Source organism: Scyliorhinus canicula, chromosome 6 (assembly GCF_902713615.1).
Source record: "Scyliorhinus canicula chromosome 6, sScyCan1.1, whole genome shotgun sequence".
In the NCBI taxonomy this organism is placed as follows: domain Eukaryota; kingdom Metazoa; phylum Chordata; class Chondrichthyes; order Carcharhiniformes; family Scyliorhinidae; genus Scyliorhinus; species Scyliorhinus canicula.
In genome coordinates, this window is record NC_052151.1 from 200,424,626 (window position 1) to 200,447,651 (window position 23,026).

Consider the following 23,026-nt stretch of genomic DNA (forward strand, 5'->3'; position numbering starts at 1 on the left):
TCTGACTGTACAGTGTTCACAGGAAAATCCCCCAGGGCACATCACAGCACTGCCACACTGGGAGCACGTTACAAAAGTATTTAACACTAATTGAGACACACGGGGAGACAGGAGGAGCAGGTCGGGAATGGTCAAAGAGGAACGATTTGAGGAGAGCCTTAAAGTGAGAGAGTAAGAAGTCTTACAACACCAGGTTAAAGTGCAACATGTTTGTTTCAAATCCAACCCCAGTCCAACGCCATCATAGAATATACAGTGCAGAAGGAGGCCATTCGGCCCATCAAGTCTGTACTGGCTCTTGGAAAGAGCACCCTATACAAGGCCCATACCTCCCCCCTATCCCCATAACCCAGTAACCCCACCCAACACTGAGGGCAATTTTGGACACAGGGCAATTTATCATGGCCAATCCACCTAACCTGTACATCTTTGGACTGTGGGAGGAAACCGGAGCACCCGGAGGAAACCCACACACACACGGGGAGGACGTGCAGACTCCACACAGACAGTGACCCGAGACGGGAACCGGACCTGGGACCCTGGAGCTGTGAAGCAATTGTGCTAACCACTGTGCTACCGTGCTATCTCCACATTAAAGTGAGAGAGGCAGAGGGGAGGGGAGGTAATTCCAGAGCTTCGGGTCCCAGGCAGCTGGAGGCATGGCCACCAATGGGAGTCAGGAATGGTCAAGAAGCCGGAATTGGAGGAGCGCAGAGAGGCTGGAGGAGGTTACAGAGATAGGGAGGGTTGTTGGGGCTGGAGGAGGTTACAGAGATTGGGAGGGGTGTAGGGGCTGGAGGAGGTTACAGAGATAGGGAGGGCTGTATGGGCTGGAGGAGGTTACAGAGATAGGGAAGGCTGCAGAGGCTGGAGGAGGTTACTGAGATAGGGAGGGTGGCATGGGTTGGAGGAGGTTGCAGAGATAGGGAGGGTTGTAGGGGCTGGAGGACGTTACTGAGATAGGGAGGGTTGTACGGGCTGGAGGAGGTTGCAGAGATAGTGAGGGTTGTAGGGACTGGAGGAGGTTACAGAGATTGGGGGGGGGTTGTAGGGGATGGAGGATACAGAGATAGGGAGGGTTGTAGGGGCTGGAGGAGGTTACAGAAATAAGAGGGTTCTAGGGGCTGGAGGTGGTTACAGAGATAGGGAGGGTTGTAGGGGCTGGAGGTGGTTACAGAGATAGGGAGGGTTGTAGGGGCTGGAGGTGGTTACAGAGATAGGGAGGGTTGTAGGGGCTGGAGGTGGTTACAGAGATAGGGAGTGTTGTATGGACTGGAGGAGGTTGCAGAGATATAGTAAGTTATAATGCCTTGAGGAGTTTACAGAGATAGTGGACTGGATTCTCCCAAAGTAGGACTATGGCGCCACGTTGGCGTAAAAACATTGGCGTTTCACTCCCGAGTTTCCAATAAAAAAGTCGATTCACTGACCTGGGGGGGGCTGGCAGGGACCCGGAGTGATTCACGCAGCTTGAGCTGCGGATACGGGCCCCCCGCATCCGGTCTGGAGTCCGTGCATGCACATGGCGGCGACCTCCATTGGCCACACTGAGCGCCATGGCGGACTTGGACAGAGGAGGTAGCTTCAAAATGTAGGCCCCCGATTGGCCGCCCAACCGAAAATCCGACCGGCCTGATTGGTCCCCTGGCTGCCGATATGGCCCCTCCCGGTGCCCAATCCCCCTGCGCCCCCCACCAGGGCGGCCGTGGACCGAGTCCCTGAGAGTCCCGACCGGCCGTACCACGTTAGTTTCATGCCGTCAGGAACCCGGCCGGTTGGGAGCAGGTGATCGGTGGCCGGGCCTCTGGCAATGACTCCCCAGCCGCGGGGGAGTACTCCGCGAACCCCCCGATCCTTGGGGGCCAGAGAATCAGCGGACCGATGCCGGGCCCAATTTTGGCGTGAACGTTGATTCTCTGCCCCTACGCTAAACGCGATTTCAGCACGGGGCTGCGGAGAATCCAGCTCAGTAAGTGTTGTCAGGGCTGTTAAAGATAACAAAGATAGAGAGCATTATCCTGCCTGCTGGAAATTATAGAAATGGCTTTTAATTGGGTTTTTTAATTCAATTTTACGAGATGTGTATGTCGCTCGTTAGGCCAGTATTTATTGCCCACCCCTAATTGCTCCTTCAGAAGGTGGTGGGGAGCTGCCGTCTTGAACTGCTGCAGTCCCTGAGGTGTAGGTGCACCAGATTGCCGTGAATGCCTCACCCTTTTGCCTTTTACACAGATGTGCTGGGCTCCTCCATCATCGAGGATGGGGATATTTGTGGAGCCTCCTCCTCCAGTGAGTTGTTTAATGGTCCACCACCATTCACAGCTGGATGCGGCAGAACTGCAGAGATTAGATCTGATCTGTTGGTTGGGAGATTGCTTAGCTCTGTCTGTTACTGCCTGCTTATGCTGTTTGTCACACAAGTAGTCATGAGATGTCGCTTGACCAGGTTGACACCTCATTTCCCGGCATGCCTGATGTTGCTCCTGTCATGCTCTCCTGCGCTCTTCATTAAACCAGGATTGATCCCCTGGCTTGGTGGTAATGGTCGAGTGGGGGATATGCCCTGTGGTTGCAGATTGTGGCTGAATACAATTCTGCTGCTGCTGATGGTCCACAGCAAAGTCTTGAGTTGCTGGACCTGTTCGAAGTCTATCACATTCAGCACGGTGGCAGTGCCACACAACACGATGGAGGGTATCCTCAATGTGAAGACGGAACTTTGTCTCCACAAGGACTGTGCGGTGGTCACTTCTACCGATACTGTCATGGGCAGGTGTATCTGCAGCAGGCAGGCAGGTGAGGGTGAGGCCAAGTATGTTTTTCCCTCTTGTTGGTTCCCTCGCCACCTGCTGCAGTCCCAGCCTCGCAGCTATGTCCTTCTGGACCCGACCAGCTCGGTCTGTGGTGGTGCAACTGGGCCACGTTCTGTGCCCAGCGTTTCCTCCAAGTGATGTTCAACATGAAGGTACTGATTTATCAGCTGATGGTAGACAGTACGTGATAACCAGCAGGAGGTTTCCTTGCCCATATGTTCATAAGATGTAAGAGCAGAATTAGGCCATTCGGCCCATCAAAGCTGATCTGCCATTCTTTCATGGCTGATCATCTGCTACCTACAATGTTACAGACCAAGAGCTGGATTGCAAAATCAGCCAGAGCATTTCCTCCCTAGATCACATGGCCTAGGAGCAGGAAGTTAGCCTCCCGAGCCTAAACACCATCCTGATCCCATCCTGGCCTCAACTCCACTGTCCCGTCCGTTATCCATAACCCTTCAACCCATTACCAATTAAAGATCTGTCTAACTGCTCCTTAAATTTACTCGCTTTCCCAGCATCCTCTGCACTCCGGGGTAGCGAATTCCACAGATTCACAACCCTTTGGGAGAAGCAGTTTCTCCTGAACTCCGTTTTAAATTTGCTGCTTCTTATTCTAAGATTTAGAGCATCAGCTCGACGTCTACTTTATCCATACTTTTTATGATGTGGAGATGCCGACGTTGGACTGGGGTGAGCGCAGTAAGAAGTCTTACAACACCAGGTTAAAGTCCAACAGGTTTGTTTCAAACACGAGCTTTCGGAGCACATTCACCTGAGGAAGGAGCTGCGCTCCGAAAGCTCGTGTTTGAAACAAACCTGTTGGACTTTAACCTGGTGTTGTAAGACTTCTTACCATACTTTTTATCACATTGTATTCCTCGATTTGATCTCCCCTCATTCTTCTAAATTCTATCGGCCTAAACTGTTCAATCTCTCCTCAGACAACAAACCCCTCGTGTTTGGAATCAATCTAGCGAACCTCCTCTGAGCTGCCTCCAAAGCCACTACGTCTTCCCTCAAATAAGGGGACCAAAACTGTGCACCATACCCCAGGTGAGGGCCCAGAGTCCTCAACCGTTCTTCAGACAACAAGCTCTTCATTCCAGGGATCATTCTTGTGAACCTCCTCTGGACCCTTTCCAAGGCCAGCACATCCTTCCTTAGATACGGGGCCCAAAACTGCTCACAATACTCCAAATAGGGTCTGACCAGAGCCTTATACAGCCTCAGAAGTACATCCCTGGTCCTGTATTCTAGCCCTCTCGACATGAATGCTAACATTGCATTTGCCTTCTTAACTGCTGACTAAACCTGCACGTTAACCTTAAGAGAATCTTGAACAAGGATAGAATAGAATAGAACAGTACAGCACAGAACAGGCCCTTCGGCCCTCGATGTTGTGCCGAACAATGATCACCCTACTTAAACCCACGTAACCCGTATACCCATAACCCAACAATCCCCCCATTAACCTTACACTACGGGCAATTTAGCATGGCCAATCCACCTAACCCGCACATCTTTGGACTGTGGGAGGCAACCGGAGCAAACCCACGCACACACGGGGAGGACGTGCAGACTCCACACAGACAGTGACCCAGCCGGGAATCGAACCTGGGACCCTGGAGCTGTGAAGCATTGATGCTAACCACCATGCTACCGTGAGGCCCCACGGCTCCCAAGTCCCTTTGTGCTGCTGATTTCCTAAGCATCTTTCCATTTAGAAAACGGTCTATGTCTCCATTCACCTTCCAAAGTACATAACCTCACGCTGTTCCACATTGTATTCCATCTGCCACTTCTTTGCCCACTCTCCTAGCCTGTCCAAGTCCTTGCTTCCTCAATACTACCTGTCCCTCTACAGATCTTTGTATCATCTGCAAACTTAGCAACAGTGCCTTCAGTTCCTTCTTCCAGATCGTTCATGTGTATTGTGAAAAGTTGTGGTCCCAGCACAGACCCCTGAGGCACACCACTAGTCACTGGCTGCCATCCTGAAACACACCCCTTTATCCCCACTCTCTGCCTTCTGCCAGTCAGCCAATCCTCTATCCATGCCAGGATCTTACCCTTAACACCATGGGCTTTTAACTTATTTAACAGACTCCTATCCGGCACCTTGTCAAAGGTCTTCTGGAAATCTAAATAAATCACGTCCGCTGGTTCTCCTTTGCCTAACTTCCTTGTTACCTCCTCAAAGAACTCTAACAGATTTGTCAGACACGACCTTCCCTTGACAAAGCCGTGCTGACTCAGTCCTATTTTACCATGCACTTCCAAGTACTTCACGATCTCATCTTTAATAACAGACTCTAAAATCTGACCAATGACCGAAGTCAGGCTAACCGGCCTATAATTTCCCTTCTTCCCTCCCTTCCTTCTTAAACAGGAGTGTTACATTAACCACCTTCCAGTCCTCTGGGACCCTTCCTGCCTCCAGTGATTCCTGAAAGATCACCGCCAATGCCTCCACAATTCCCTCAGCTATCTCTTTCAGAACCTTGGGGTGGTCCATCCGGTCCAGGTGATTTATCCACCTTCAGACCTTTCAGTTTCCCAGAACCTTCTCCTTAGTGATGGCCACTGCACTCACCTCTGCCCCCTGGTTCTCCTGGAGCTCTAGCGAGGGCCGTGAAGACTGATGCAAAGTAACTATTCAGTTCCTCTGCCATTTCTTTGCTTCCTATTATTACTTCTCCAGCCACATTTTCCAGTTGTCCAATGTCTATTTTTGCCTCTCTCTTACCTTTTATATATTGAAAAAAAATCTTCCTATCTTCTTTTATATTACTAGCTAGCTTGCACTCATATTTCATCTCCTCCTTTATTGCTTTTTTAGTTGTCCTCTGCTCGCTTTTAAAGGCTTCCCAATCCTCTGGCTTCCCACTAATCCTCGCCACTTTGTATGCTTTTTCTTTTGCTTTTATGTTGTCCTTGACTTCCCTCATCAGCCATGGACGCCTTGTCCTCCCCTTCGCATGTTTCCTCCTCCTTGGGATGAATTTCTGTTGTGCTTCCTGAATAACCCCCCAAAACTCCTGCCATTACTGTTCCACTGTCTTCCCTGCTTGGCTCCTTTTCCAATCAACTCTGGCCAGCTCCTCCCTCATGTCTTTGTAGTTACCCTTATTTCATTGTAATACCATTACATCTGTTTGCAGCTTCTCCCTCTCAAGCTGCAGGGTAAATTCTATCATATTGTGGTCAGTGCTCCCTGAGGGTTCCTTCACCTTAAGTTCCCTCATCAAGTCTGCCTCATTACACATCATCAAATCCAGAATTGCCTGTTCCCTCGTAGGCTCTGTCACAAGCTGCTCCAAAAAAACATCTCTTAGGCACTCCACAAATTTCTTTTCTTGGGATCCACTACCAACCTGATTTTCCAAGTCCACCATATTGAAGTCCCCGATGATTGTTGTAATATTGCCTTTTTTACATGCCTTTCTATCTCCTGATTTATTTTCTGCCCCACATCCTGACTACTGTATATAACTCCCATCAGGTTCTTTTTACCTTTGTGATTCTCAACTCTACCCACAGAGTTTCTGTGTTCTGATAGCTCCTTGCTATTGATTTAACTTCATTCCTTATTAACAATGCAATGCATCTACTTTGCCCATCTGCCTGTCATTTCGATAGGACATATACCCTTGGATATTTAGATCCCAACCCTGTTCCCCTTGCAGCCACGTCTCTGTGATGCCCACAACATTGTACCGGCCAATTTAAATGTGCACATCAAGCTCATTTACCTTGTTCCGTATACTGCCCACATTTAGGTACAGCACCCTCAATCCTGCATTGACCACCTCCCTTCTCACACTTGTCACCTGAGGGTGATGTTGTTCTCTTATTTTTGTTCTCTATTTCCCCTTCAGTTATGACAGCTTCTCAGCTAATGCTCTGGTTTCCACCCCCCTACCATACTAGTTTAAATCCTCCCGAGTGACTCCAGCAAACCTCCCAGCCATGATATTAGTGCCCCCCCCCCCCATCTTTCTTGTAATGAAAAATGAAAATCGCTTATTGTCACGAATAGGCTTCAATGAAGTTACTGTGAAAAGCCCCTAGTCGCCACATTCCGGCGCCTGTCCGGGGAGGCGGGTACGGGTACCCCACATCCTCTCCACATCCCCCTGTCAATACCTCGCGGGATTTTAAAAGTTTGATCAAGTCGCCCTCTTAATCTTCTGAACTGCAGTGGATACAAACCTAATCTCTAACAAACTTTCCTCATAAGACAACTCACCCATTCCTGGTATTAGTCCAGTAAACCCTCTCTGAACGGCTTCTAATGCATTTACATCTTTCCTCAAGCAAGAAGATCAATACTGTACACAATACCCTGTTTTTATAATAATTTCCCCTCACAATAAATGATAACATTCGATTAACTTCCCTATTTACTTGCTGCCCCCTTTGCGATTCATATCCTAGGGCACCCAGATCCCTGGACACATCTCTGCTCTGCTGCGACTATTTTGGAAGGGGAGTATTCAGTCTGGGTGGATTCCCCAGTTCTTCACTCCAACTTCCTTCCGTTCAGTTTTGCCAATTCCAGGTCCCAGCTGCCTTGCAATCCAGATCCGGAGTTTGTGCTGCTCTCTTTCGCTCGCTGTGCACATCCCACATCCCAATTGCAATAGCTCAGTCATGAATGTTCTCTGCAATTTTGCTACAGAAGAGGGGAAGGAAAGCAGGTCAGTCTCTGTGGCGCAATGGATCAGCGCGCTGGACTTCTAATCCAGAGGGTCCGGGTTCGAGTCCCGGCAGAGATGGTGATGTTAAATGTGTTTTTTTTTTCATCACGTCCCCTTCAGAAGAATAAAAATCCGAATTAAATGCCTTCAAAGCAACGTGAAACTTATTTATATCGACAGTCTGCAATTGTGCAATTGCTGGAATATGCTGCACGTGCGATTTATTTTGAAACAAAGCATTCTCACTCTTGCTGAATCCTTGCAAAATAGGAATAATTTGGATGAAGGTATTTGGATTGTTACCCCTCTCACTGCATCATTGCCCTTTGCACATTGAGGAAGACCATTGCATTAATCTGGCCTCAAAGTTCCTTTATATATATTTGCAATCTAGCAGAATCTGCGAGAATCAAATTGAAGGTTGAAGGAGTTCGGGATTTTTCCAGGGGGCGAGGAACCCCCTTTGAGCTGTGGTCCAGGGAGGAGAGCGAGTGCGCTCTCCAGGGTGCTGAATCCGGGCGCCCTGCGGCTGCTGCTGTCCCTGGTGCTGGTTCTGAGGGGCTGGGTCCTCTGGCGCTGAAGCGAGTTCAGCCACAGTCAATGCAGCAAACTGCATTGACATAGCGCCTCCTGGAACCCACCAAGCCTTGCCAATTCGCTGATCAGGAGGGCTACCCAGGACAATTTGACAGGGAAGCACGCGAGGCAGTGTAGGGGAGGAAGGCTTCAAGGAGAGAAAGAAGTGGAGGGAGACACAGAGGGAGGGAGGCCCACAGAGAAAGAGAGACGGTCAGGTAGAGGAAGGGATTTTCAGAGCTCATGGAACCCCAAGTGTGGTGCTGAATGCTCAAAAGGCCAGAATTCGAACAGCTCAGTGGATTTTAAGGGCTGGAGGAGGTTACAGAGATAGAACATAGAACAGTACAGCACAGAACAGGCCCTTCGGCCCTCAATGTTGTGCCGAGCCATGATCACCCTACTCAAACCCACGTATCCACCCTATACATGTAACCCAACAACCCCCCCCCCCCTAACCTTACTTTTATTAGGACACTACGGGCAATTTAGCATGGCCAATCCACCTAACCCGCACATCTTTGGACTGTGGGAGGAAACCGGAGCACCCGGAGGAAACCCACGCACACAGGGGGAGGTAGTGAGATAGGGAGGGCTGTGGGATGTTAGAGAGATAAAGAGGACTAGAGGATGTTACTGAGGTAGGGAGGGTTGTAAAGACTGGAGAAGGTTATAAAGATAGGGAGGGTTGTAGCAAATTGGTGAGGTTACGGAGATAGGGAGCATTGTGGGTTGGAGGAGGTTACAGAGATAGGGAGAGTTGTAGGGGCTGGAGGAGGTTACAGAGATAGGGAGGGTTGCTGAGTCTGTAGAAGGTTACATAGATAGGGAGGGTTGTAAGGGTTGAGGAGATTACAGAGATAGGAAAGGTTGTAGGGGCTTGAGGAGGTTACAGAGATAGGGAGGGTTGTACGGACTGGAGGATGTTACAGATAGGAAGGATTGTAGGGGCTGCAGGAGGTTACAGAGATAGGGAGGGCTGTGGGATGTTAGAGAGATAAAGAGGACTAGAGGATGTTACTGAGGTAGGGAGGGTTGTAAAGACTGGAGAAGGTTATAGAGATAGGGAGGGTTGTAGCAAATTAGTGAGGTTACGGAGATAGGGAGCATTGTGGGTTCGAGGAGGTTACAGAGATGGGGAGGGTTATAGGGGCTGGACGAGGTTACAGAGATGGGGAGGGTTGTAGGGGCTGGACGATGTTACAGAGATAGGGAGATTAGTAGTGGTTGGAGCAGGTTACAGAGATAGGGAGGTTTGTAGGGACTGGAGGAGTTTACAGTGATAGGAAGGGTTGTAGGGGCTGGAGGAGATTACAGAGATAGGAAGGAGTATAGATTCTAGAGGAGGTTACAGAGATAGGGAGGGCTGTAGGGGTTAGAGGAGGTTACAGAGGTGGGGGATTGTACGGACTGGAGGAGGATACAAAGGTAGGGAGGGCTAGATGATGCTACTGAGTTAGGAAATGTTGTAGGGGCTGGAAAGCTTATAAAGAGAATGAAGATTGTAGGAGCTGGAGGAAGTTGCAGAGATAGGGAGGTTTGCAGGGTCTGGAGGAGGTTACAGAGATAGGGAGGGTTGTAGGGGTTGTAGGTGGTTATAGAGATAGGGAGTGTTGTAGGGGCTGGAATAGGTTACAGAGATAGGGAGGGTTGTAGGGGCTGGTGGAGGTTATAGAGATAGGAAAGGTTGTGGGGGCTAGAGGAGGTTACTGAGATAGGGAGGGGTGTAGGGGCTGGAGGAAGTTACAGAGATAGGGAGGGTTGTAGCAAATGAACGAGGTTAAGGAGATAGGGAGCATTGCGGATTGGAGGAAGTTATCGAGATGGGGAGGGTTGGGGCTGGACAAGGTTACAGAGATAGGGAGGGTTGTAGGGCTGGAGGAGGTTACAGAGATAGGGAGGGTTATAGGGGCTGGAGGAGGTTACAGAGATAGGCAGGTTGTCAGGGCTGGAGGATGTTACAGAGATAGGAAGGAGTATAGGTGCTGGAGGAGGTTGCAGAGATACGGAGGGCTGTAGGGGCTAGAGGAGGTTAAAGTGATATGTTTTTAGGGGCTGGAGGAGGTTACAGAGAGAGGGCCAGATGGTGATGTGACCGTGGATGAAAATTGTACAAGTGGTATGTTTTTGCACTGGAGTCAAAATATACCCACAAGCACAGAGGGCGATGAGTGAAAGGGACATGACGCGGATAAGGGAGACCAGCCCAGGGAACAGTGGAATGGTCGAGGCTGGAGATTACAGACCAATGGAGACAGATGTTGCCACAGGTGAGCTGAGTGAAGAGCCATGCCAGGTGATGTTTCAGAGATTGGACTAGGCTGTTTTTGTGATGGTATAGCTATTGCTGGCTTCCTTTAACACATAACAGAACCTCAAACGTCTGAAAATGAAATGAAAAATGAAAATCGCTTATTGTCACAAGTAGGCTACAAATGAAGTTACTGTGAAAAGCCCCTAGTCACCACATTCCAGCGCCTGTTTGGGGAGGCTGGTACGGGACCTTTCTCTTTAAAAGGAAAATATTTCAGTTTGAACTAATCCACATTCTTGTCCGTAACACTTCGTGGTCAGGGGATTCCCACAGGATCAAATATGACATTTCACATGGGGGAAAGGTTAGGAGCAACAGAGGGCCAAAGAGGCGGGAGGGTTTAGATAGATGGTTAATTTACATATACTTCTATATACTTAGAACCTTTATCTCTGTTACTATCTCGTATTTCTACACTGAACTTTTCTGCTGAACGAAAGCAATTAAGAATGTTGCCCCTCTGGAATGTAGCCCCAACCATCCGCAGGACAAAATAATTTCTCACCTCGTTCTACCAAAGAAACGTCTGAGAGACCATTTTGGACTATGCAGATCAATTTCAGGGCGATTAACAGAAAGATTGCATTTGATGAGCCAACCTTGCTAGCAGAGTTTGCTCAGACAAGGGCTTCCCAAACAACAGCCTCTCAACACAAACGTCACCACTTCCCGTACCAGCCTCCCTGAACAGGCGCCGGAATGTGGCGACTAGGGGCTTTTCACAGTAACTTCATTGAAGCCTACTCGTGACAATAAGCGATTTTCATTTTTTCATTTTTCACTTCCAACCCATAATGGCTGAAACATTATCAGTCCTGTTAACAATGCCAAATTCCAGAAGCTGAATAAACATCCTTTGCGAGACTCACTGCAGAGAAATAAAACCTGCTCCCTTGTGGGCTTGTCATGGAGCCCACAAGGGAGCAGGCTATTCTGGACCTAGTGCTATGTAATGAACCAGACTTTATTAAAGATCTTAAAGTAAGGGAACACTTAGGAAGCAGCGATCATAATATGGTTGAGTTCAGTCTGCAGTTTGAAAGAGAGAAGGCAAAATCGGATGTAATGGTGTTACAGTTAAATAAAGGTAATTACGAGGGCATGAGAGAGGAACTGGTGAAAATCAACTGGAAGCAGACCCTAGCAGGGAAGACAGTAGAGCAAAAATGGCAGGAGTTTGTATGCATAATTGAGGACACTGTACAGAGGTTCATCCCCAAGAAAAGAAAGATTATCCAGGGAGGGATTAGACAGCCATGGCTGACAAAGGAGGTCAGGAAATGTATCAAAGAAAAAGAGAGATCCTATAAAGTGGCCAAAAGCACCGGGAAATCAGAAGATTGGGAAGGCTACAAAAACAAACAGAGGTTAACAAAGAGACAAATAAGGAAGGAGAGGATCAAATATGAAGGCAGGCTAGCCAGTAATATAAGAAATGATAGTAAAAGTTTCTTTCAATACATAAGAAACAAACGTCAGGCCAAAGTAGACATTGGGCCAATTCAAACTGATTCTGGAAGGCTAGTGATGGGAGATGAGGAAATGGCTGGAGAACTTAATAAGTACTTTGCGTCTGTCTTCACAGTGGAAGACGTTAGTAATATCCCAAAAATTATAAAGGGTCAGGGGGCTGAGTTGAGTATGGTTGCCATTACAAAAGAGATGGTGCTAAAAAAGCTAAAAGGTCTTAAAATTGACAAATCTCCTGGCCCCGATGGGCTACATCCTAGAGTTCTGAGGGAGGTGGCTGAAGAAATAGCGGAAGCGTTGGTTGAGATCTTTCAAAAATCACTGGAGTCAGGGAAAGTCCCGGACGATTGGAAGATCGCTGTTGTAACCCCCTTGTTCAAGAAAGGATCAAGACAAAAGATGGAAAATTATAGGCCAATTAGCCGAACCTCGGTTGTTGGTAAAATTCTAGAATCGATCGTTAAGGATGAGATTTCTAATTTCTTGGAAGAGCAGGGTCGGATTAGAACAAGTCAACATGGATTTAGTAAGGGGAGGTCGTGCCTGACGAACCTGTTAGAATTCTTTGAGGAGGTGACAAGTAGGTTAGACCAGGGAAACCCAGTGGATGTGGTCTATCTGGATTTCCAAAAGGCCTTTGATAAGGTGCCACACAGGAGGCTGCTGAGTAAGGTGAGGGCCCATGGTGTTCGAGGTGAGCTACTGGCATGGGTTGAGGATTGGCTGTCTGACAGAAGGCAGAGAGTTGGGATAAAAGGTTCTTTTTCGGAATGGCAGCCGGTGACCAGCGGTGTCCCACAGGGTTCAGTGTTGGGGCCGCAGCTGTTCACCATATATATTAATGATCTGGATGAAGGGACTGGGGGCATTCTAGCGAAGTTTGCTGATGATACGAAGTTAGGTGGTCAGGCAGGTAGTGCTGAGGAAGTGGGGAGGCTGCAGAAGGATCTAGACAGTTTGGGAGAGTGGTGCAGGAAATGGCTGATGCATTTCAACGTGAGAAAATGTGAGGTCTTGCACTTTGGAAAAAAGAATCCAAGCATAGACTACTTTCTAAACGGTGAGAAAATTCATAATGCCAAAGTACAAAGGGATCTGGGAGTGCTAGTCGAGGATTCCCTAAAGGTAAACATGCAGGTTGAATCCGTGATTAAGAAAGCGAATGCTATGTTGTCATTTATCTCAAGAGGGTTGGAATATAAAAGCAGCGATGTGCTACTGAGCCTTTATAAGGCTCTGGTTAGGCCCCATTTGGAGTACTGTGTCCAGTTTTGGGCCCCACATCTCAGGAAGGACATACTGGCACTGGAGCGTGTCCAGCGGAGATTCACACGGATGATCCCTGGAATGGCGGGTCTATTATATGAGGAACGGCTGGCGTTCCTGGGATTGTATTCATTGGAGTTCAGAAGGTTAAGGGGAGATCTAATAGAAACTTACAAGATAATACATGGCTTAGAAAGGATGGACGCAAAGAAACTGTTTCCGTTAGGCGAGGAGTCGAGGACCCGTGGGCACAGCCTTAGAATTAGAGGGGGTAAATTCAAAACAGAAATGCGGAGACATTTCTTCAGCCAGAGAGTGATGGGCCTGTGGAATTCATTGCCGCAGAGTGCAGTGGAGGCCGGGACGCTAAATGGCTTCAAGGCAGAGATAGATAAATTCTTGATGTCGCGAGGAATTAAGGGCTATGGGGAGAATGCTGGGAGGTGGAGTTGAAATGCCCATCAGCCATGATTGAATGGCGGAGTGGACTCGATGGGCCGAATGGCCTTACTTCCACTCCTATGTCTTATGGTCTTATGGTCTTATGGTATCACCCAAGACGCTGGCCTTTTGAGCAGTTTAATATTAATTTGAGCTGTGTGACCAGCCTGCTCTGTAACATCCAACTGGCAGGTGAATCAGGAGCAAGCCCTGTCCAGGCTGAACTATCTGTCCATCTAACTGTACTCTGGGAATAATTTGTACCTGGACCTCAGAACTGATGCAAACTCAGTGCATCACCTTGCGCCAGCTGAAAAAGTGAATCTTACAGCACTGTCTCCATACGATAATGAGATGCCTGCATGAAAGAATTTCTTCACTGGACTCTGACTTTGGGACTCTGGAACTCACATGACCAACATTCAGTTCCTTTCTGTGGATTTCGTCTGTGAACTCTCTGTTTCCCCATCCCTGCCCACAGGGTGTGAATCCAGGATATTGCCAACACTGCTCTTTTTTTTAGGGTTTTGAATGTGCACAATAAACTAACCTGCTGAGTTAATCATAACTCGAGTTTGATGTGGGATTATTTGTAAAATAACAACACACTGTGATCAAGGGGTTGGGAAATTGACCATCACTTATTCAAAAAAAAATGTTTTTTAAGTCCAAAGCACCTTTCTGTTTAAAAGGAAAACATTGCAGTTTGAATTGACCCACATTCTTGTCCGTAACACTTTGTGGTCAGAGGATTCGCACAAGATCAAATATGACATTTCACATGGGGGAAAGGTTAGGAGCAACAGAGGGCCAAAGAGGCGGGAGGGTTTATAGATGGTTAATTTATCAAACATAATCAAAAAATGCTGATGGAAAGCTGGGCTTTAGATCTACATTACTCAAGTATGTTACAGACAGGAAAGGTGTTAATTTCAACAGCCCTGATTCCCCCACCCTTTGATTTTTGATTCCCCCCCCCTTTAAAAATGGTGGCGTATCTTTCCCAACACTTCAATTTGGAATGTTCTAATCCCCTGTGAATAATTCTCACAGCAAACCAGAGATAAGATAAAATTAAAGGGGTTTGTTTAACGCACACATGCACATGTACATGTGCATGCACATGCTCTCACATACGCACACACATGCACGCACATTCATGTATGCACATACACAGATACACACATGCATACACATCCCCGTGCACATGCACATTCACATACACACAAACACACACACAGGGGTGAGGGTTTTCACCCCTTTTGCACCCGGAGTAGTATTATGATACAAGTTGCTAGGATACCAGACAGAAATCTCAATATTTTGTTTAATTTGTAAGACTGTGTGGAAAGGATACTTCACTCCAGGAGTAATTTCACACACAAACAGAGGTATGGTATATTAAAACAAACTTTCTTACAAACACAGTATTACTAACTTTAATATTATAAAGGCAACAGCTTACGTTACCAGTTAAACAATGCTTAACAGCACAATGAAACAAAAACTACAAACTGTGACCTTTTATCTCCACTCAAGCAAAACCCCACCTCAGGGCAAAATCCACTTTCAAACACAGTTAGCCAAACCAGGAATACACAGGGCTAATCGCTGGCTTTGAAAGCAGACCAAGGCAAGCCAGCAGCAAAGTTCAATTCCCGTAACAGCCTCCCCGAACAGGCGCCGGAATGTGGCGACTAGGGGCTTTTCACAGTAACTTCATTTGAAGCCTACTCGTGACAATAAGCGATTTTCATTTCATTATTGAGATGTTTTGGCTACCCTGCTGTGGGAAAGGGATATCTTTCAGGACCAGCTTTCAGATTCTGTCCTCTCTCAAACTACAGTTTAACCTGCCAGCCTTTGTGAAACTGCTCCTGTCATGTTCACAGACAAATGTTTAACTCACTCAGAAGACCTGCTCCTGTTTACAGACAGATCTAAACTGAACTGAAACTCAACACCCGACTGCTTCAACCCTGGCTCCTCCCGTTAACTACACCATCTTACTTTTTTTCCAATAAATTTAGAGTACACAATTATTTTTTTTCCAATTAAGGGGCAATTTAGCTTTGCCAATCCACCTACCCTGCACACCGTTGGGTTGTGGGGGTGAGTCCCACGCAGACACGGGGATAATGTGCAAACTCCACACGGACAGTGACCCAGAGCCGGGATCGAACCCGGGGCCTCGGTGCCGTGAGGCAGCAGTGATAATCACTGTGCCACGGTGCATGTGGTAACTACATAATCTTACTAATCTCCTTTAGCCAACGCCAAAATCAGGAATGTGATCTGGCGGAGAATAGCTTCCGATGCCAAAATCGCAGCAGGTCGATTTGACGCCAAATCGTGAATCTCCATCTTCTCGAAAACAACGTCAATGCGGTTCACTACACACGTACAGTAGAACATATGAACTAAGAGCAGGAGTAGGCCAGCTGGCCCTTCGAGCCTGCTCCGCCATTCAATGAGATCATGGCTGATCTTTTGTGGACTCAGCTCCACTTTCCCACCCGAACACCATAACCCTTTATTCCCCTATTCTTTCAAAATCTATCTACTATTTGCATATCATTAGCAGGCCAGACCCGGTATTCTCCAGGGCCTCTGCCTCCAATTGGCCAAGTTTCCAACGACACGGTTCACTTGTGCTTTTAAAAATCGCAAAACCAGCCTGGCGGCTGCTGGGGGAGAGCGGGGAAGTACAGAAAGTGACCAACATTGCCATAGTGTGCTGACGGTTGTACTGCTAGCCGTGGGGGCTTCTGCCAGGGGGAAAGTAGTGGGGGTGGCCAGGAGGTGGGCTGTGGGGTCAGAGTGGATGGACGGCTGAGAATCCCGCCCTATGTCTCAGAAATGGAGAATCCCACCCAATATCTCTAATTATCTATTCCCCAGGAAACCTTCTTCATACAAACAAAATTCCATTAGCCCAGCTTCAGGTAATATGATGGAGTGATTCTCCAATATTGGGCCCAAGAGTTCGTGCCATCGTGAACGCCGTGGCGTTTCAAAACAGCACGAAACGGGCCCGGTTGCGTACGATTCTGGCCCCCACAGGGGGCCAGCACGGCGCTGGAGTGATTCACGCCGTTCCAGCCTCCTTACACGGTGCCAAATGGGTACCACGCCAACCCGAGCATGTGCAGTTGGGCCGGCCCGACCAACATGGGGTCGGTGTTCAGGGGCGGTGGGGGGGGGGGGAGGCCGGCCCGCCAATCGGTGGGCCCCGATCGCGGGCCAGGCACCGTCGGAGGCTTCCCCGATGAAGGAGCCCCCCCCTCCCCTCCCACAGGCCACCCCCCGACCGTCCCCACAGAGTTCCCGCTGGCAGCGACCAGGGCTGAGCGGCACCGGCGGGTCTCTGTCCTTTCAGACCGTCCGCTCGGCCCATCCGGGCTGGAGACTCGGTGGCCCCGCTGATTCCAGCAGCCCACGGCCAGTGCCGCGTCAAACGCGCCGGCGCAATTGGCGACGATTCTCCGCACCTCAGAGAATCGCGCGCCGGTGGCGGGGCGTTGTGGCGCGGTTGCGGCGATTATCCGGCCTGGCGCGGGGCTCGGAGAATCGCCCCCAATATCCATGCTGCAAAGAATTATGATTCCATTTTTACGATGCTTTAATTGTCCCTGTTGTTGCCACAAAGTCTGTATTTAAAGCAGAACTTTTAAAAAAACATGACTGCAGCAGTCACACCCACACCAAACAGGCTCTTAATCCTTACTGCAGATAATATTTGATTTGATTTATTTGATTTGATTTATTGTCACATGTACCGAAGTACAGTGAAAAGTATTTTTCTGCGGCCGAGGGAACGTACACAGTACGTACATAGTAGACAAAAGAATAATCAACAGAGTACATTGACAAATGGTACATCAACAAACAGTGATTGGTTACAGTACGGAACAAGGGGCAAACAAAGCAAATACATGAACAAGAGCAGCATAGAGCATCATGAATAGTGTTCTTACAGGGAAGAGATCAGTCTGAGGGGGAGTCGTTGAGGAGTCTTGTAGCTGTGGGGAAGAAGCTGTTCCCATGTCTGGATGTGCGGGTCTTCAGACTTCTGTACCTTCTGCCTGATGGAAGGGTCTGGAAGAAGGCAATGCCTGAGTAGGTGGGAGGGATCTCTGATAATGCTGTCTGCCTTCCTGAGGCAGCGGGAGGTGTAGACAGAATCAATGTGAGGGTGGGAAGCTTGTGTGATGCGCTGGGCGAAGTTCACCATAGTCTGCAGTTTCTTGCGATCTTGGGCCGAGCAGTTGCCATAGCAAACTGTGATGCAGCCGGATAGGATGCTCTCTATCGCACATCTGGAGAAGTTTGTGAGAGTCGATGCAGATGTGCCAAATTTCTTTAGCTTCCACAGGAAGTAGAGACGTTGTTGGACTTTCTTGACTGCTGCACCAACGTGAGTGACCAGGACAGACTGTCGGTGATGGTGACCCCCAGGAATTTAAAGCTATCGACCATCTCCATTTCGGAGCCATTGATGCAGACGGGTGTGTGTGTCGTGTTGCATTTCCTGAAGTTGATGATCAGGTCCTTGGTCTTTCCAACGTTTAGAGAGTTTGTTTTTGGTACACCATGCAACCATATCTCCCTCCTGTAGTCTGATACACTAAATACAATACATTCATCACAGTACAAAGAGGGAGAAGGAACAGGAAGCAGGTTCAGGGGCTGAGCACAATAATATTTAAGTTGGGTTGTACATGTGTCCAGAGTTCAGAATCAAAAGCCTAATGGAATGTTTCTTCAGAGGGAAGGTTTACTGTTGCCGAGTACTCCAACTTCCCAGAAATGGGACTTCCACCAAGGAAGGAGGCACATAGAATTCAGTTCAAAAGAGAAAATGCGGGGAAATCTCAGCAGGTCTGGCAGCATCTGTGAGGAGAGAAAAGAGCTAATGTTTCGAGTCCAGATGACCCTTTGTCAAAGCTTCAAGACTAACGCAATAGAATTGAGTTAGTCTTGAAGACACAAATTCCAATATTCCAGTAGTTTGCAGTTGTGATGAGGGGCAGAGTTCTTTCTGCTGCTGCCTGTGGGATGGGTGAAGTGGTAGCCAGCGCAGGCTGCTTGCCTGGAGTGGCTGTTGCTTCTTCGGAGGCCAAACAGCGACTGCCTTCCACCTCCAACAGGCGTGTTCATTAAAGGGATTCAGACAGCTCATGGGCACTGCTTTCAGATTGTTAAACAAGGCCCTGGTGTAAAGCCATGGTGTGTTGGAATGGGTAACAAGTGCTCTGGCTGTTGGCATCTTTTGGAGACTAGGAGTTGCAAACAGCTGCCTTTGTTCATGGCTGGCTGGGGCAAATAGCCCTTCTGCGAGAACATTTGGTTTAGCTTGGTTGGAGTGTTTGTGTGATGCAAGGAGTGCTACATTCCAGGAGATGCGAAGTGTTAGCCTTTGTCCACTTTCGAACAGTGCAGAACCTTCCAGAAGCCAGCATGTGTTCAGCTGGGTGCCATTTTGTCCGCCCGAGCGATTGTCCATTTTGAAACACAGAGGACAAAATAATTTGATAAAGTAGTTTGGCTGACGGAGATATACACTTCTATTTTCCTTCCTGTCTCAACCAAGAAAAATACAGGAGGGTGCAAGTGATACTTCAGCTACACGCAGCCCTGGCTAGACCACATTTGGAACACTATGAGCAGTTCATAGAAATCATAGAATTTACAGTGCAGAAGGAGGCCATTCGGCCCATCGAGTTTGCACCGGCTCTTGGAAAGAGCATCCTACCCAAGGTCAACATCTCCACCCTATCCCCATAACCCTTTAACCCAACCCAACACTAAGGGCAATTTTGGACAGTAAGGTCAATTTAGCATGGCCAATCCACCTAACCTGCACATCTTTGGACTGTGGGAGGAAACCGGAGCACCCGGAGGAAACCCACGCACACAGGGGGAGAATTTGCAGACTCCACACAGACAGTGACCCAAGCCAGAATCGAACCTGGGACCCTGGAGTTGTGAAGCGATTGTGCTATCCACAATGCTACCACGTCCTAGAAAGGATATACTTGATTTTGAATTTATCAGAAACAGAGGTAGATTCCAAGAGTTGAATCAGGAGGACAGAGTAGGCTTTGTATTCTCTGGAACTTTGAAGGGTGAAGGCAGATTGATTGAGGTTCAGTCAATTGTTTTGAATGTTGATGGAAGCTGAAGGGAGAGAGACGAGTCAGCATCCCCACTCTGTGGGTGGACTGGTATAGCTTTAAGCTCCTGGGGGTCACCATCACCGACAATCTGTCCTGGTCCACTCACATTGATGCAGCAGTCAAGAAAGCCCAACAACATCTCTATTTCCTGCGGAAGCTAAAGAAATTCAGCATGTCTGCACCGACTCTCACAAACCTCGACAGATGTGCGATGGAGAGCATCCTATCCGGCTGCATCACAGTTTGGTATGGCAACTGCTCGCTCCAAGATCGCAGTGTGGTGAACTCAGCCCAGCGCATCACACAAGCTTCCCACCCCCACATTGATTCTGTCTACACCTCCCGCTGCCTCAGGAAGGCAGACAGCATTATCAGAGACCCCTCCCACCCAGGCATTGCCGCCTTCCAGTCCCTTCCATCAGGCAGAAGGTACAGAATTCTGAAGACTCGCACATCCAGACATGGGAACAGCTTCTTCCCCACAGCTACAAGACTCCTCAACGACTCCCCCTCGGACTGATCTATTTCCTGTAAGAACACTATTCACGACGCCCTGTGCTGCTCTTGTTCATGTATTTGCTTTGTTTGCCCCTTATTCCGCACAGTAACCAATCACTGGTTGTCGATGTACCATTTGTCAATGTACTTTTTATGTCTACTACGTACGGACTGAGTATGTTCCCTCGGCCGCACAAAAATACTTTTCACTGTACTTCGGTACATGTACAATAAATCAAATCAATCAATCCCTGTAACCTAATCCAGAATTGTAAACTCATGAAACTAAAAGACGGAATTGCACTCCTGCTGTGCTGTGTACAGCCAGAGAACACCTCAAAGCATTGTACAGCCATTGAGACATCTATCCAAATGTACTTACAGTTCTAATATAAGTAACACAGTAGCAAAGACAGCTCCACAGAGCACTACTCAGTACTGAATATACAAACATCCATACGGAAATTCGAATTAAGAGCAGGAGTAGGCCACTTGGCCCCTCGTCTCTGCTCCGCTATTCCCTTACCCACGAGCCTCTGAGGGAAAGCATTTCTCCTCATCTGTGTCTGAAATGGCGGTGGCGGCTATGCGGAGCTAAGCCTCACGTTCGGCAGCTCCCGCTTTAATAGGACTTGTGGCTCTTTTAAGGGCCCCAAACGGCGCTGATTCGACGATTCCCGGTGGATAAAGGGGTCTGGAGCAAAACCCCCCGGGATTTATGGTGCGGACCTGGAGTGGGGCGAGGAGAAAAACGGCAGCAGCTCCCCTGGAAAAGCGGGGGAAGGTGGACAAAATGGCGGCCGGTGGAGCCCCTGAGGAGTGGAGGCAGTGGGCTGAGGAGCAGCAGGCGGCCCTTCTGTGCTATTTCACGGAGCTGAAAGGGTGGTTGTTGGAATCCCTGAAGGTGACGACGAGTAAGCTGCTGGAGACCCAGACAACCCAGGGTGCAGCGATACTCGAGTTGCAGCAGCAGGCCTCTGAGCGCGAGGAGGAGGTTTCGTGGGGAAGGTGGAGATACACGAGGCGCTTCATAAAAAGTGGCAAGATCGGTTCGAGGAGATGGAGCTTCGGTCACGGAGGAAGAACCTGCGGATCCTGGGCCTCGAGGAGGGGCTGGAGGGGTCGGACCTGCCGGCCTATGTGGCCGTGATGTTGAACTCGCTGGTGGGGGCTGGGTCCTTCCATCTGCCCCTGGAGCTGGAGGGGGCCCACAGAGTACTGGCCAGGCGGCCTAAGGCGAATGAACCCCCGCGGGCGATGCTGGTGCGGTTCCATCGGTTCAGCGACCGGGAGTGTGTTCTCCGATGGGCCAAGAAGGTGAGGAGCAGTAAGTGGGAGAATTCGGTAGTGCGTATCTACCAGGACTGGAGTGCGGAGGTGGCCAAGCGGAGAGCCAGGTTTAACCGGACGAAGGCGGTGCTCCATGGAAAGCAGGTGAAGTTCGGCATGTTGCCGCCTGTGCGCCTGTGGGTCACCTACAAGGACCGGCATCACTACTTTGAGTCCCCGGAGGAAGCGTGGGCCTTTGTGCAGGCTGAAAAGTTGGACTCGAACTAGAGATTGGGGGCTGTGGAAGTTTTTCTATTTCTGTATTATTGTTGATGCTGTAGCGGGTTATTCCGTTTGTTTTGGTTTTTTCTCTCGCTTTCGGACGATGTGGGTTATGGTTTTGTGTTCTAAGGGGGGTACTGGGGTTTGTGGTTGATCTGTGTCTTTGTACGGAGTTGGTGGTTGGGTTGGGACTGCGGTTTGGGAGCTGCGTTGGTGGGGTGGGGCAGTGTGAAAGCGCGGGCTTTTCTCTGGTTTCCCGCGCTGCGGGCGAGGGGGTGGAGCTGGTGGCGAGGGGCGTGGTTATTAGACCGGGTTTCCCGCGCCGAAGCGGTGCCAAGGAGCTGATGCAGGGGAGGAGGGGGGACCTCATATCGGGAGGGGTCGGAGTTAGGGCAGGAGCTGCTGGGGTCAGCAAAAGTCAGCTGGCTCACGGGAGTACAGTGGAGGGAGAGTCGCGGCTAGGAGGGGTCCTAGCCTGGGGGGGGGAATACCGGGTTGCTGCTGGATTGGCCAGGGAGGAGTGGGTGCGGGTCGGGGGGGTCGGGGTGAGGTTCTATCGCCGTGGGAAATGGGCCGAATGGATGCTGGCCAGGGGCGAGCAGTCGATGGGCTATGGCTAGTCGACGGGGGAGGGGGCGGGGTACCCCCTGATCCGGCTGATCACGTGGAACGTGCGGGGGGTGAATGGGCCGGTGAAGCAGGCCCGGGTGTTTTCGCATCTGAAGGGGCTGAAGGCGGACGTGGCCATGCTCCAGGAGACCCACCTGAAGGTGGCGGACCAGGTTCGTCTGAGGAAGGGGTGGGTGGGGCAAGTTTTCCACTCAGGGCTCGATTCGAAGAACCGGTGGGTGGTGATCCTGGTGGGGAAGAGGGTGGCGTTTGAGGTGTCTGAGGTTGTGGCTGATAGTGGCGGCAGATATGTGATGGTGAAGGGTAAGCTGCAGGGGGAGAGGGTGGTGTTGGTAAATGTGTACGCCCCAAATTGGGATGATGCTGGTTTCATGAGGCGTATGTTGGGCCGCATTCCTGGCTTGGAGGTGGGGGGCTTGATCATGGGGGGGGGGGGGGGGGGGGGGGGGGGGGACTTCAATACGGTGCTGGATCCCCTACTGGATCATTCTAGTTCAAGGACATGCAGGAGGCCGGCGGCGGCCAAGGTGTTGAGGGGGTTTATGGACCAGATGGGAGGAGTGGATCCCTGGAGGTTCGGGA

The 23,026-nt window shown here is 49.4% G+C and overlaps 1 non-coding gene across 1 annotated transcript; it reads left to right on the forward strand.

Moving 5' to 3' along the window:
- Positions 1-7,523: 7,523 nt before the first annotated feature.
- On the forward strand, positions 7,524-7,597 carry trnar-ucu. Its single transcript has one exon. It is a non-coding gene; the product is annotated as a tRNA-Arg (tRNA).
- Positions 7,598-23,026: the final 15,429 nt, after the last annotated feature.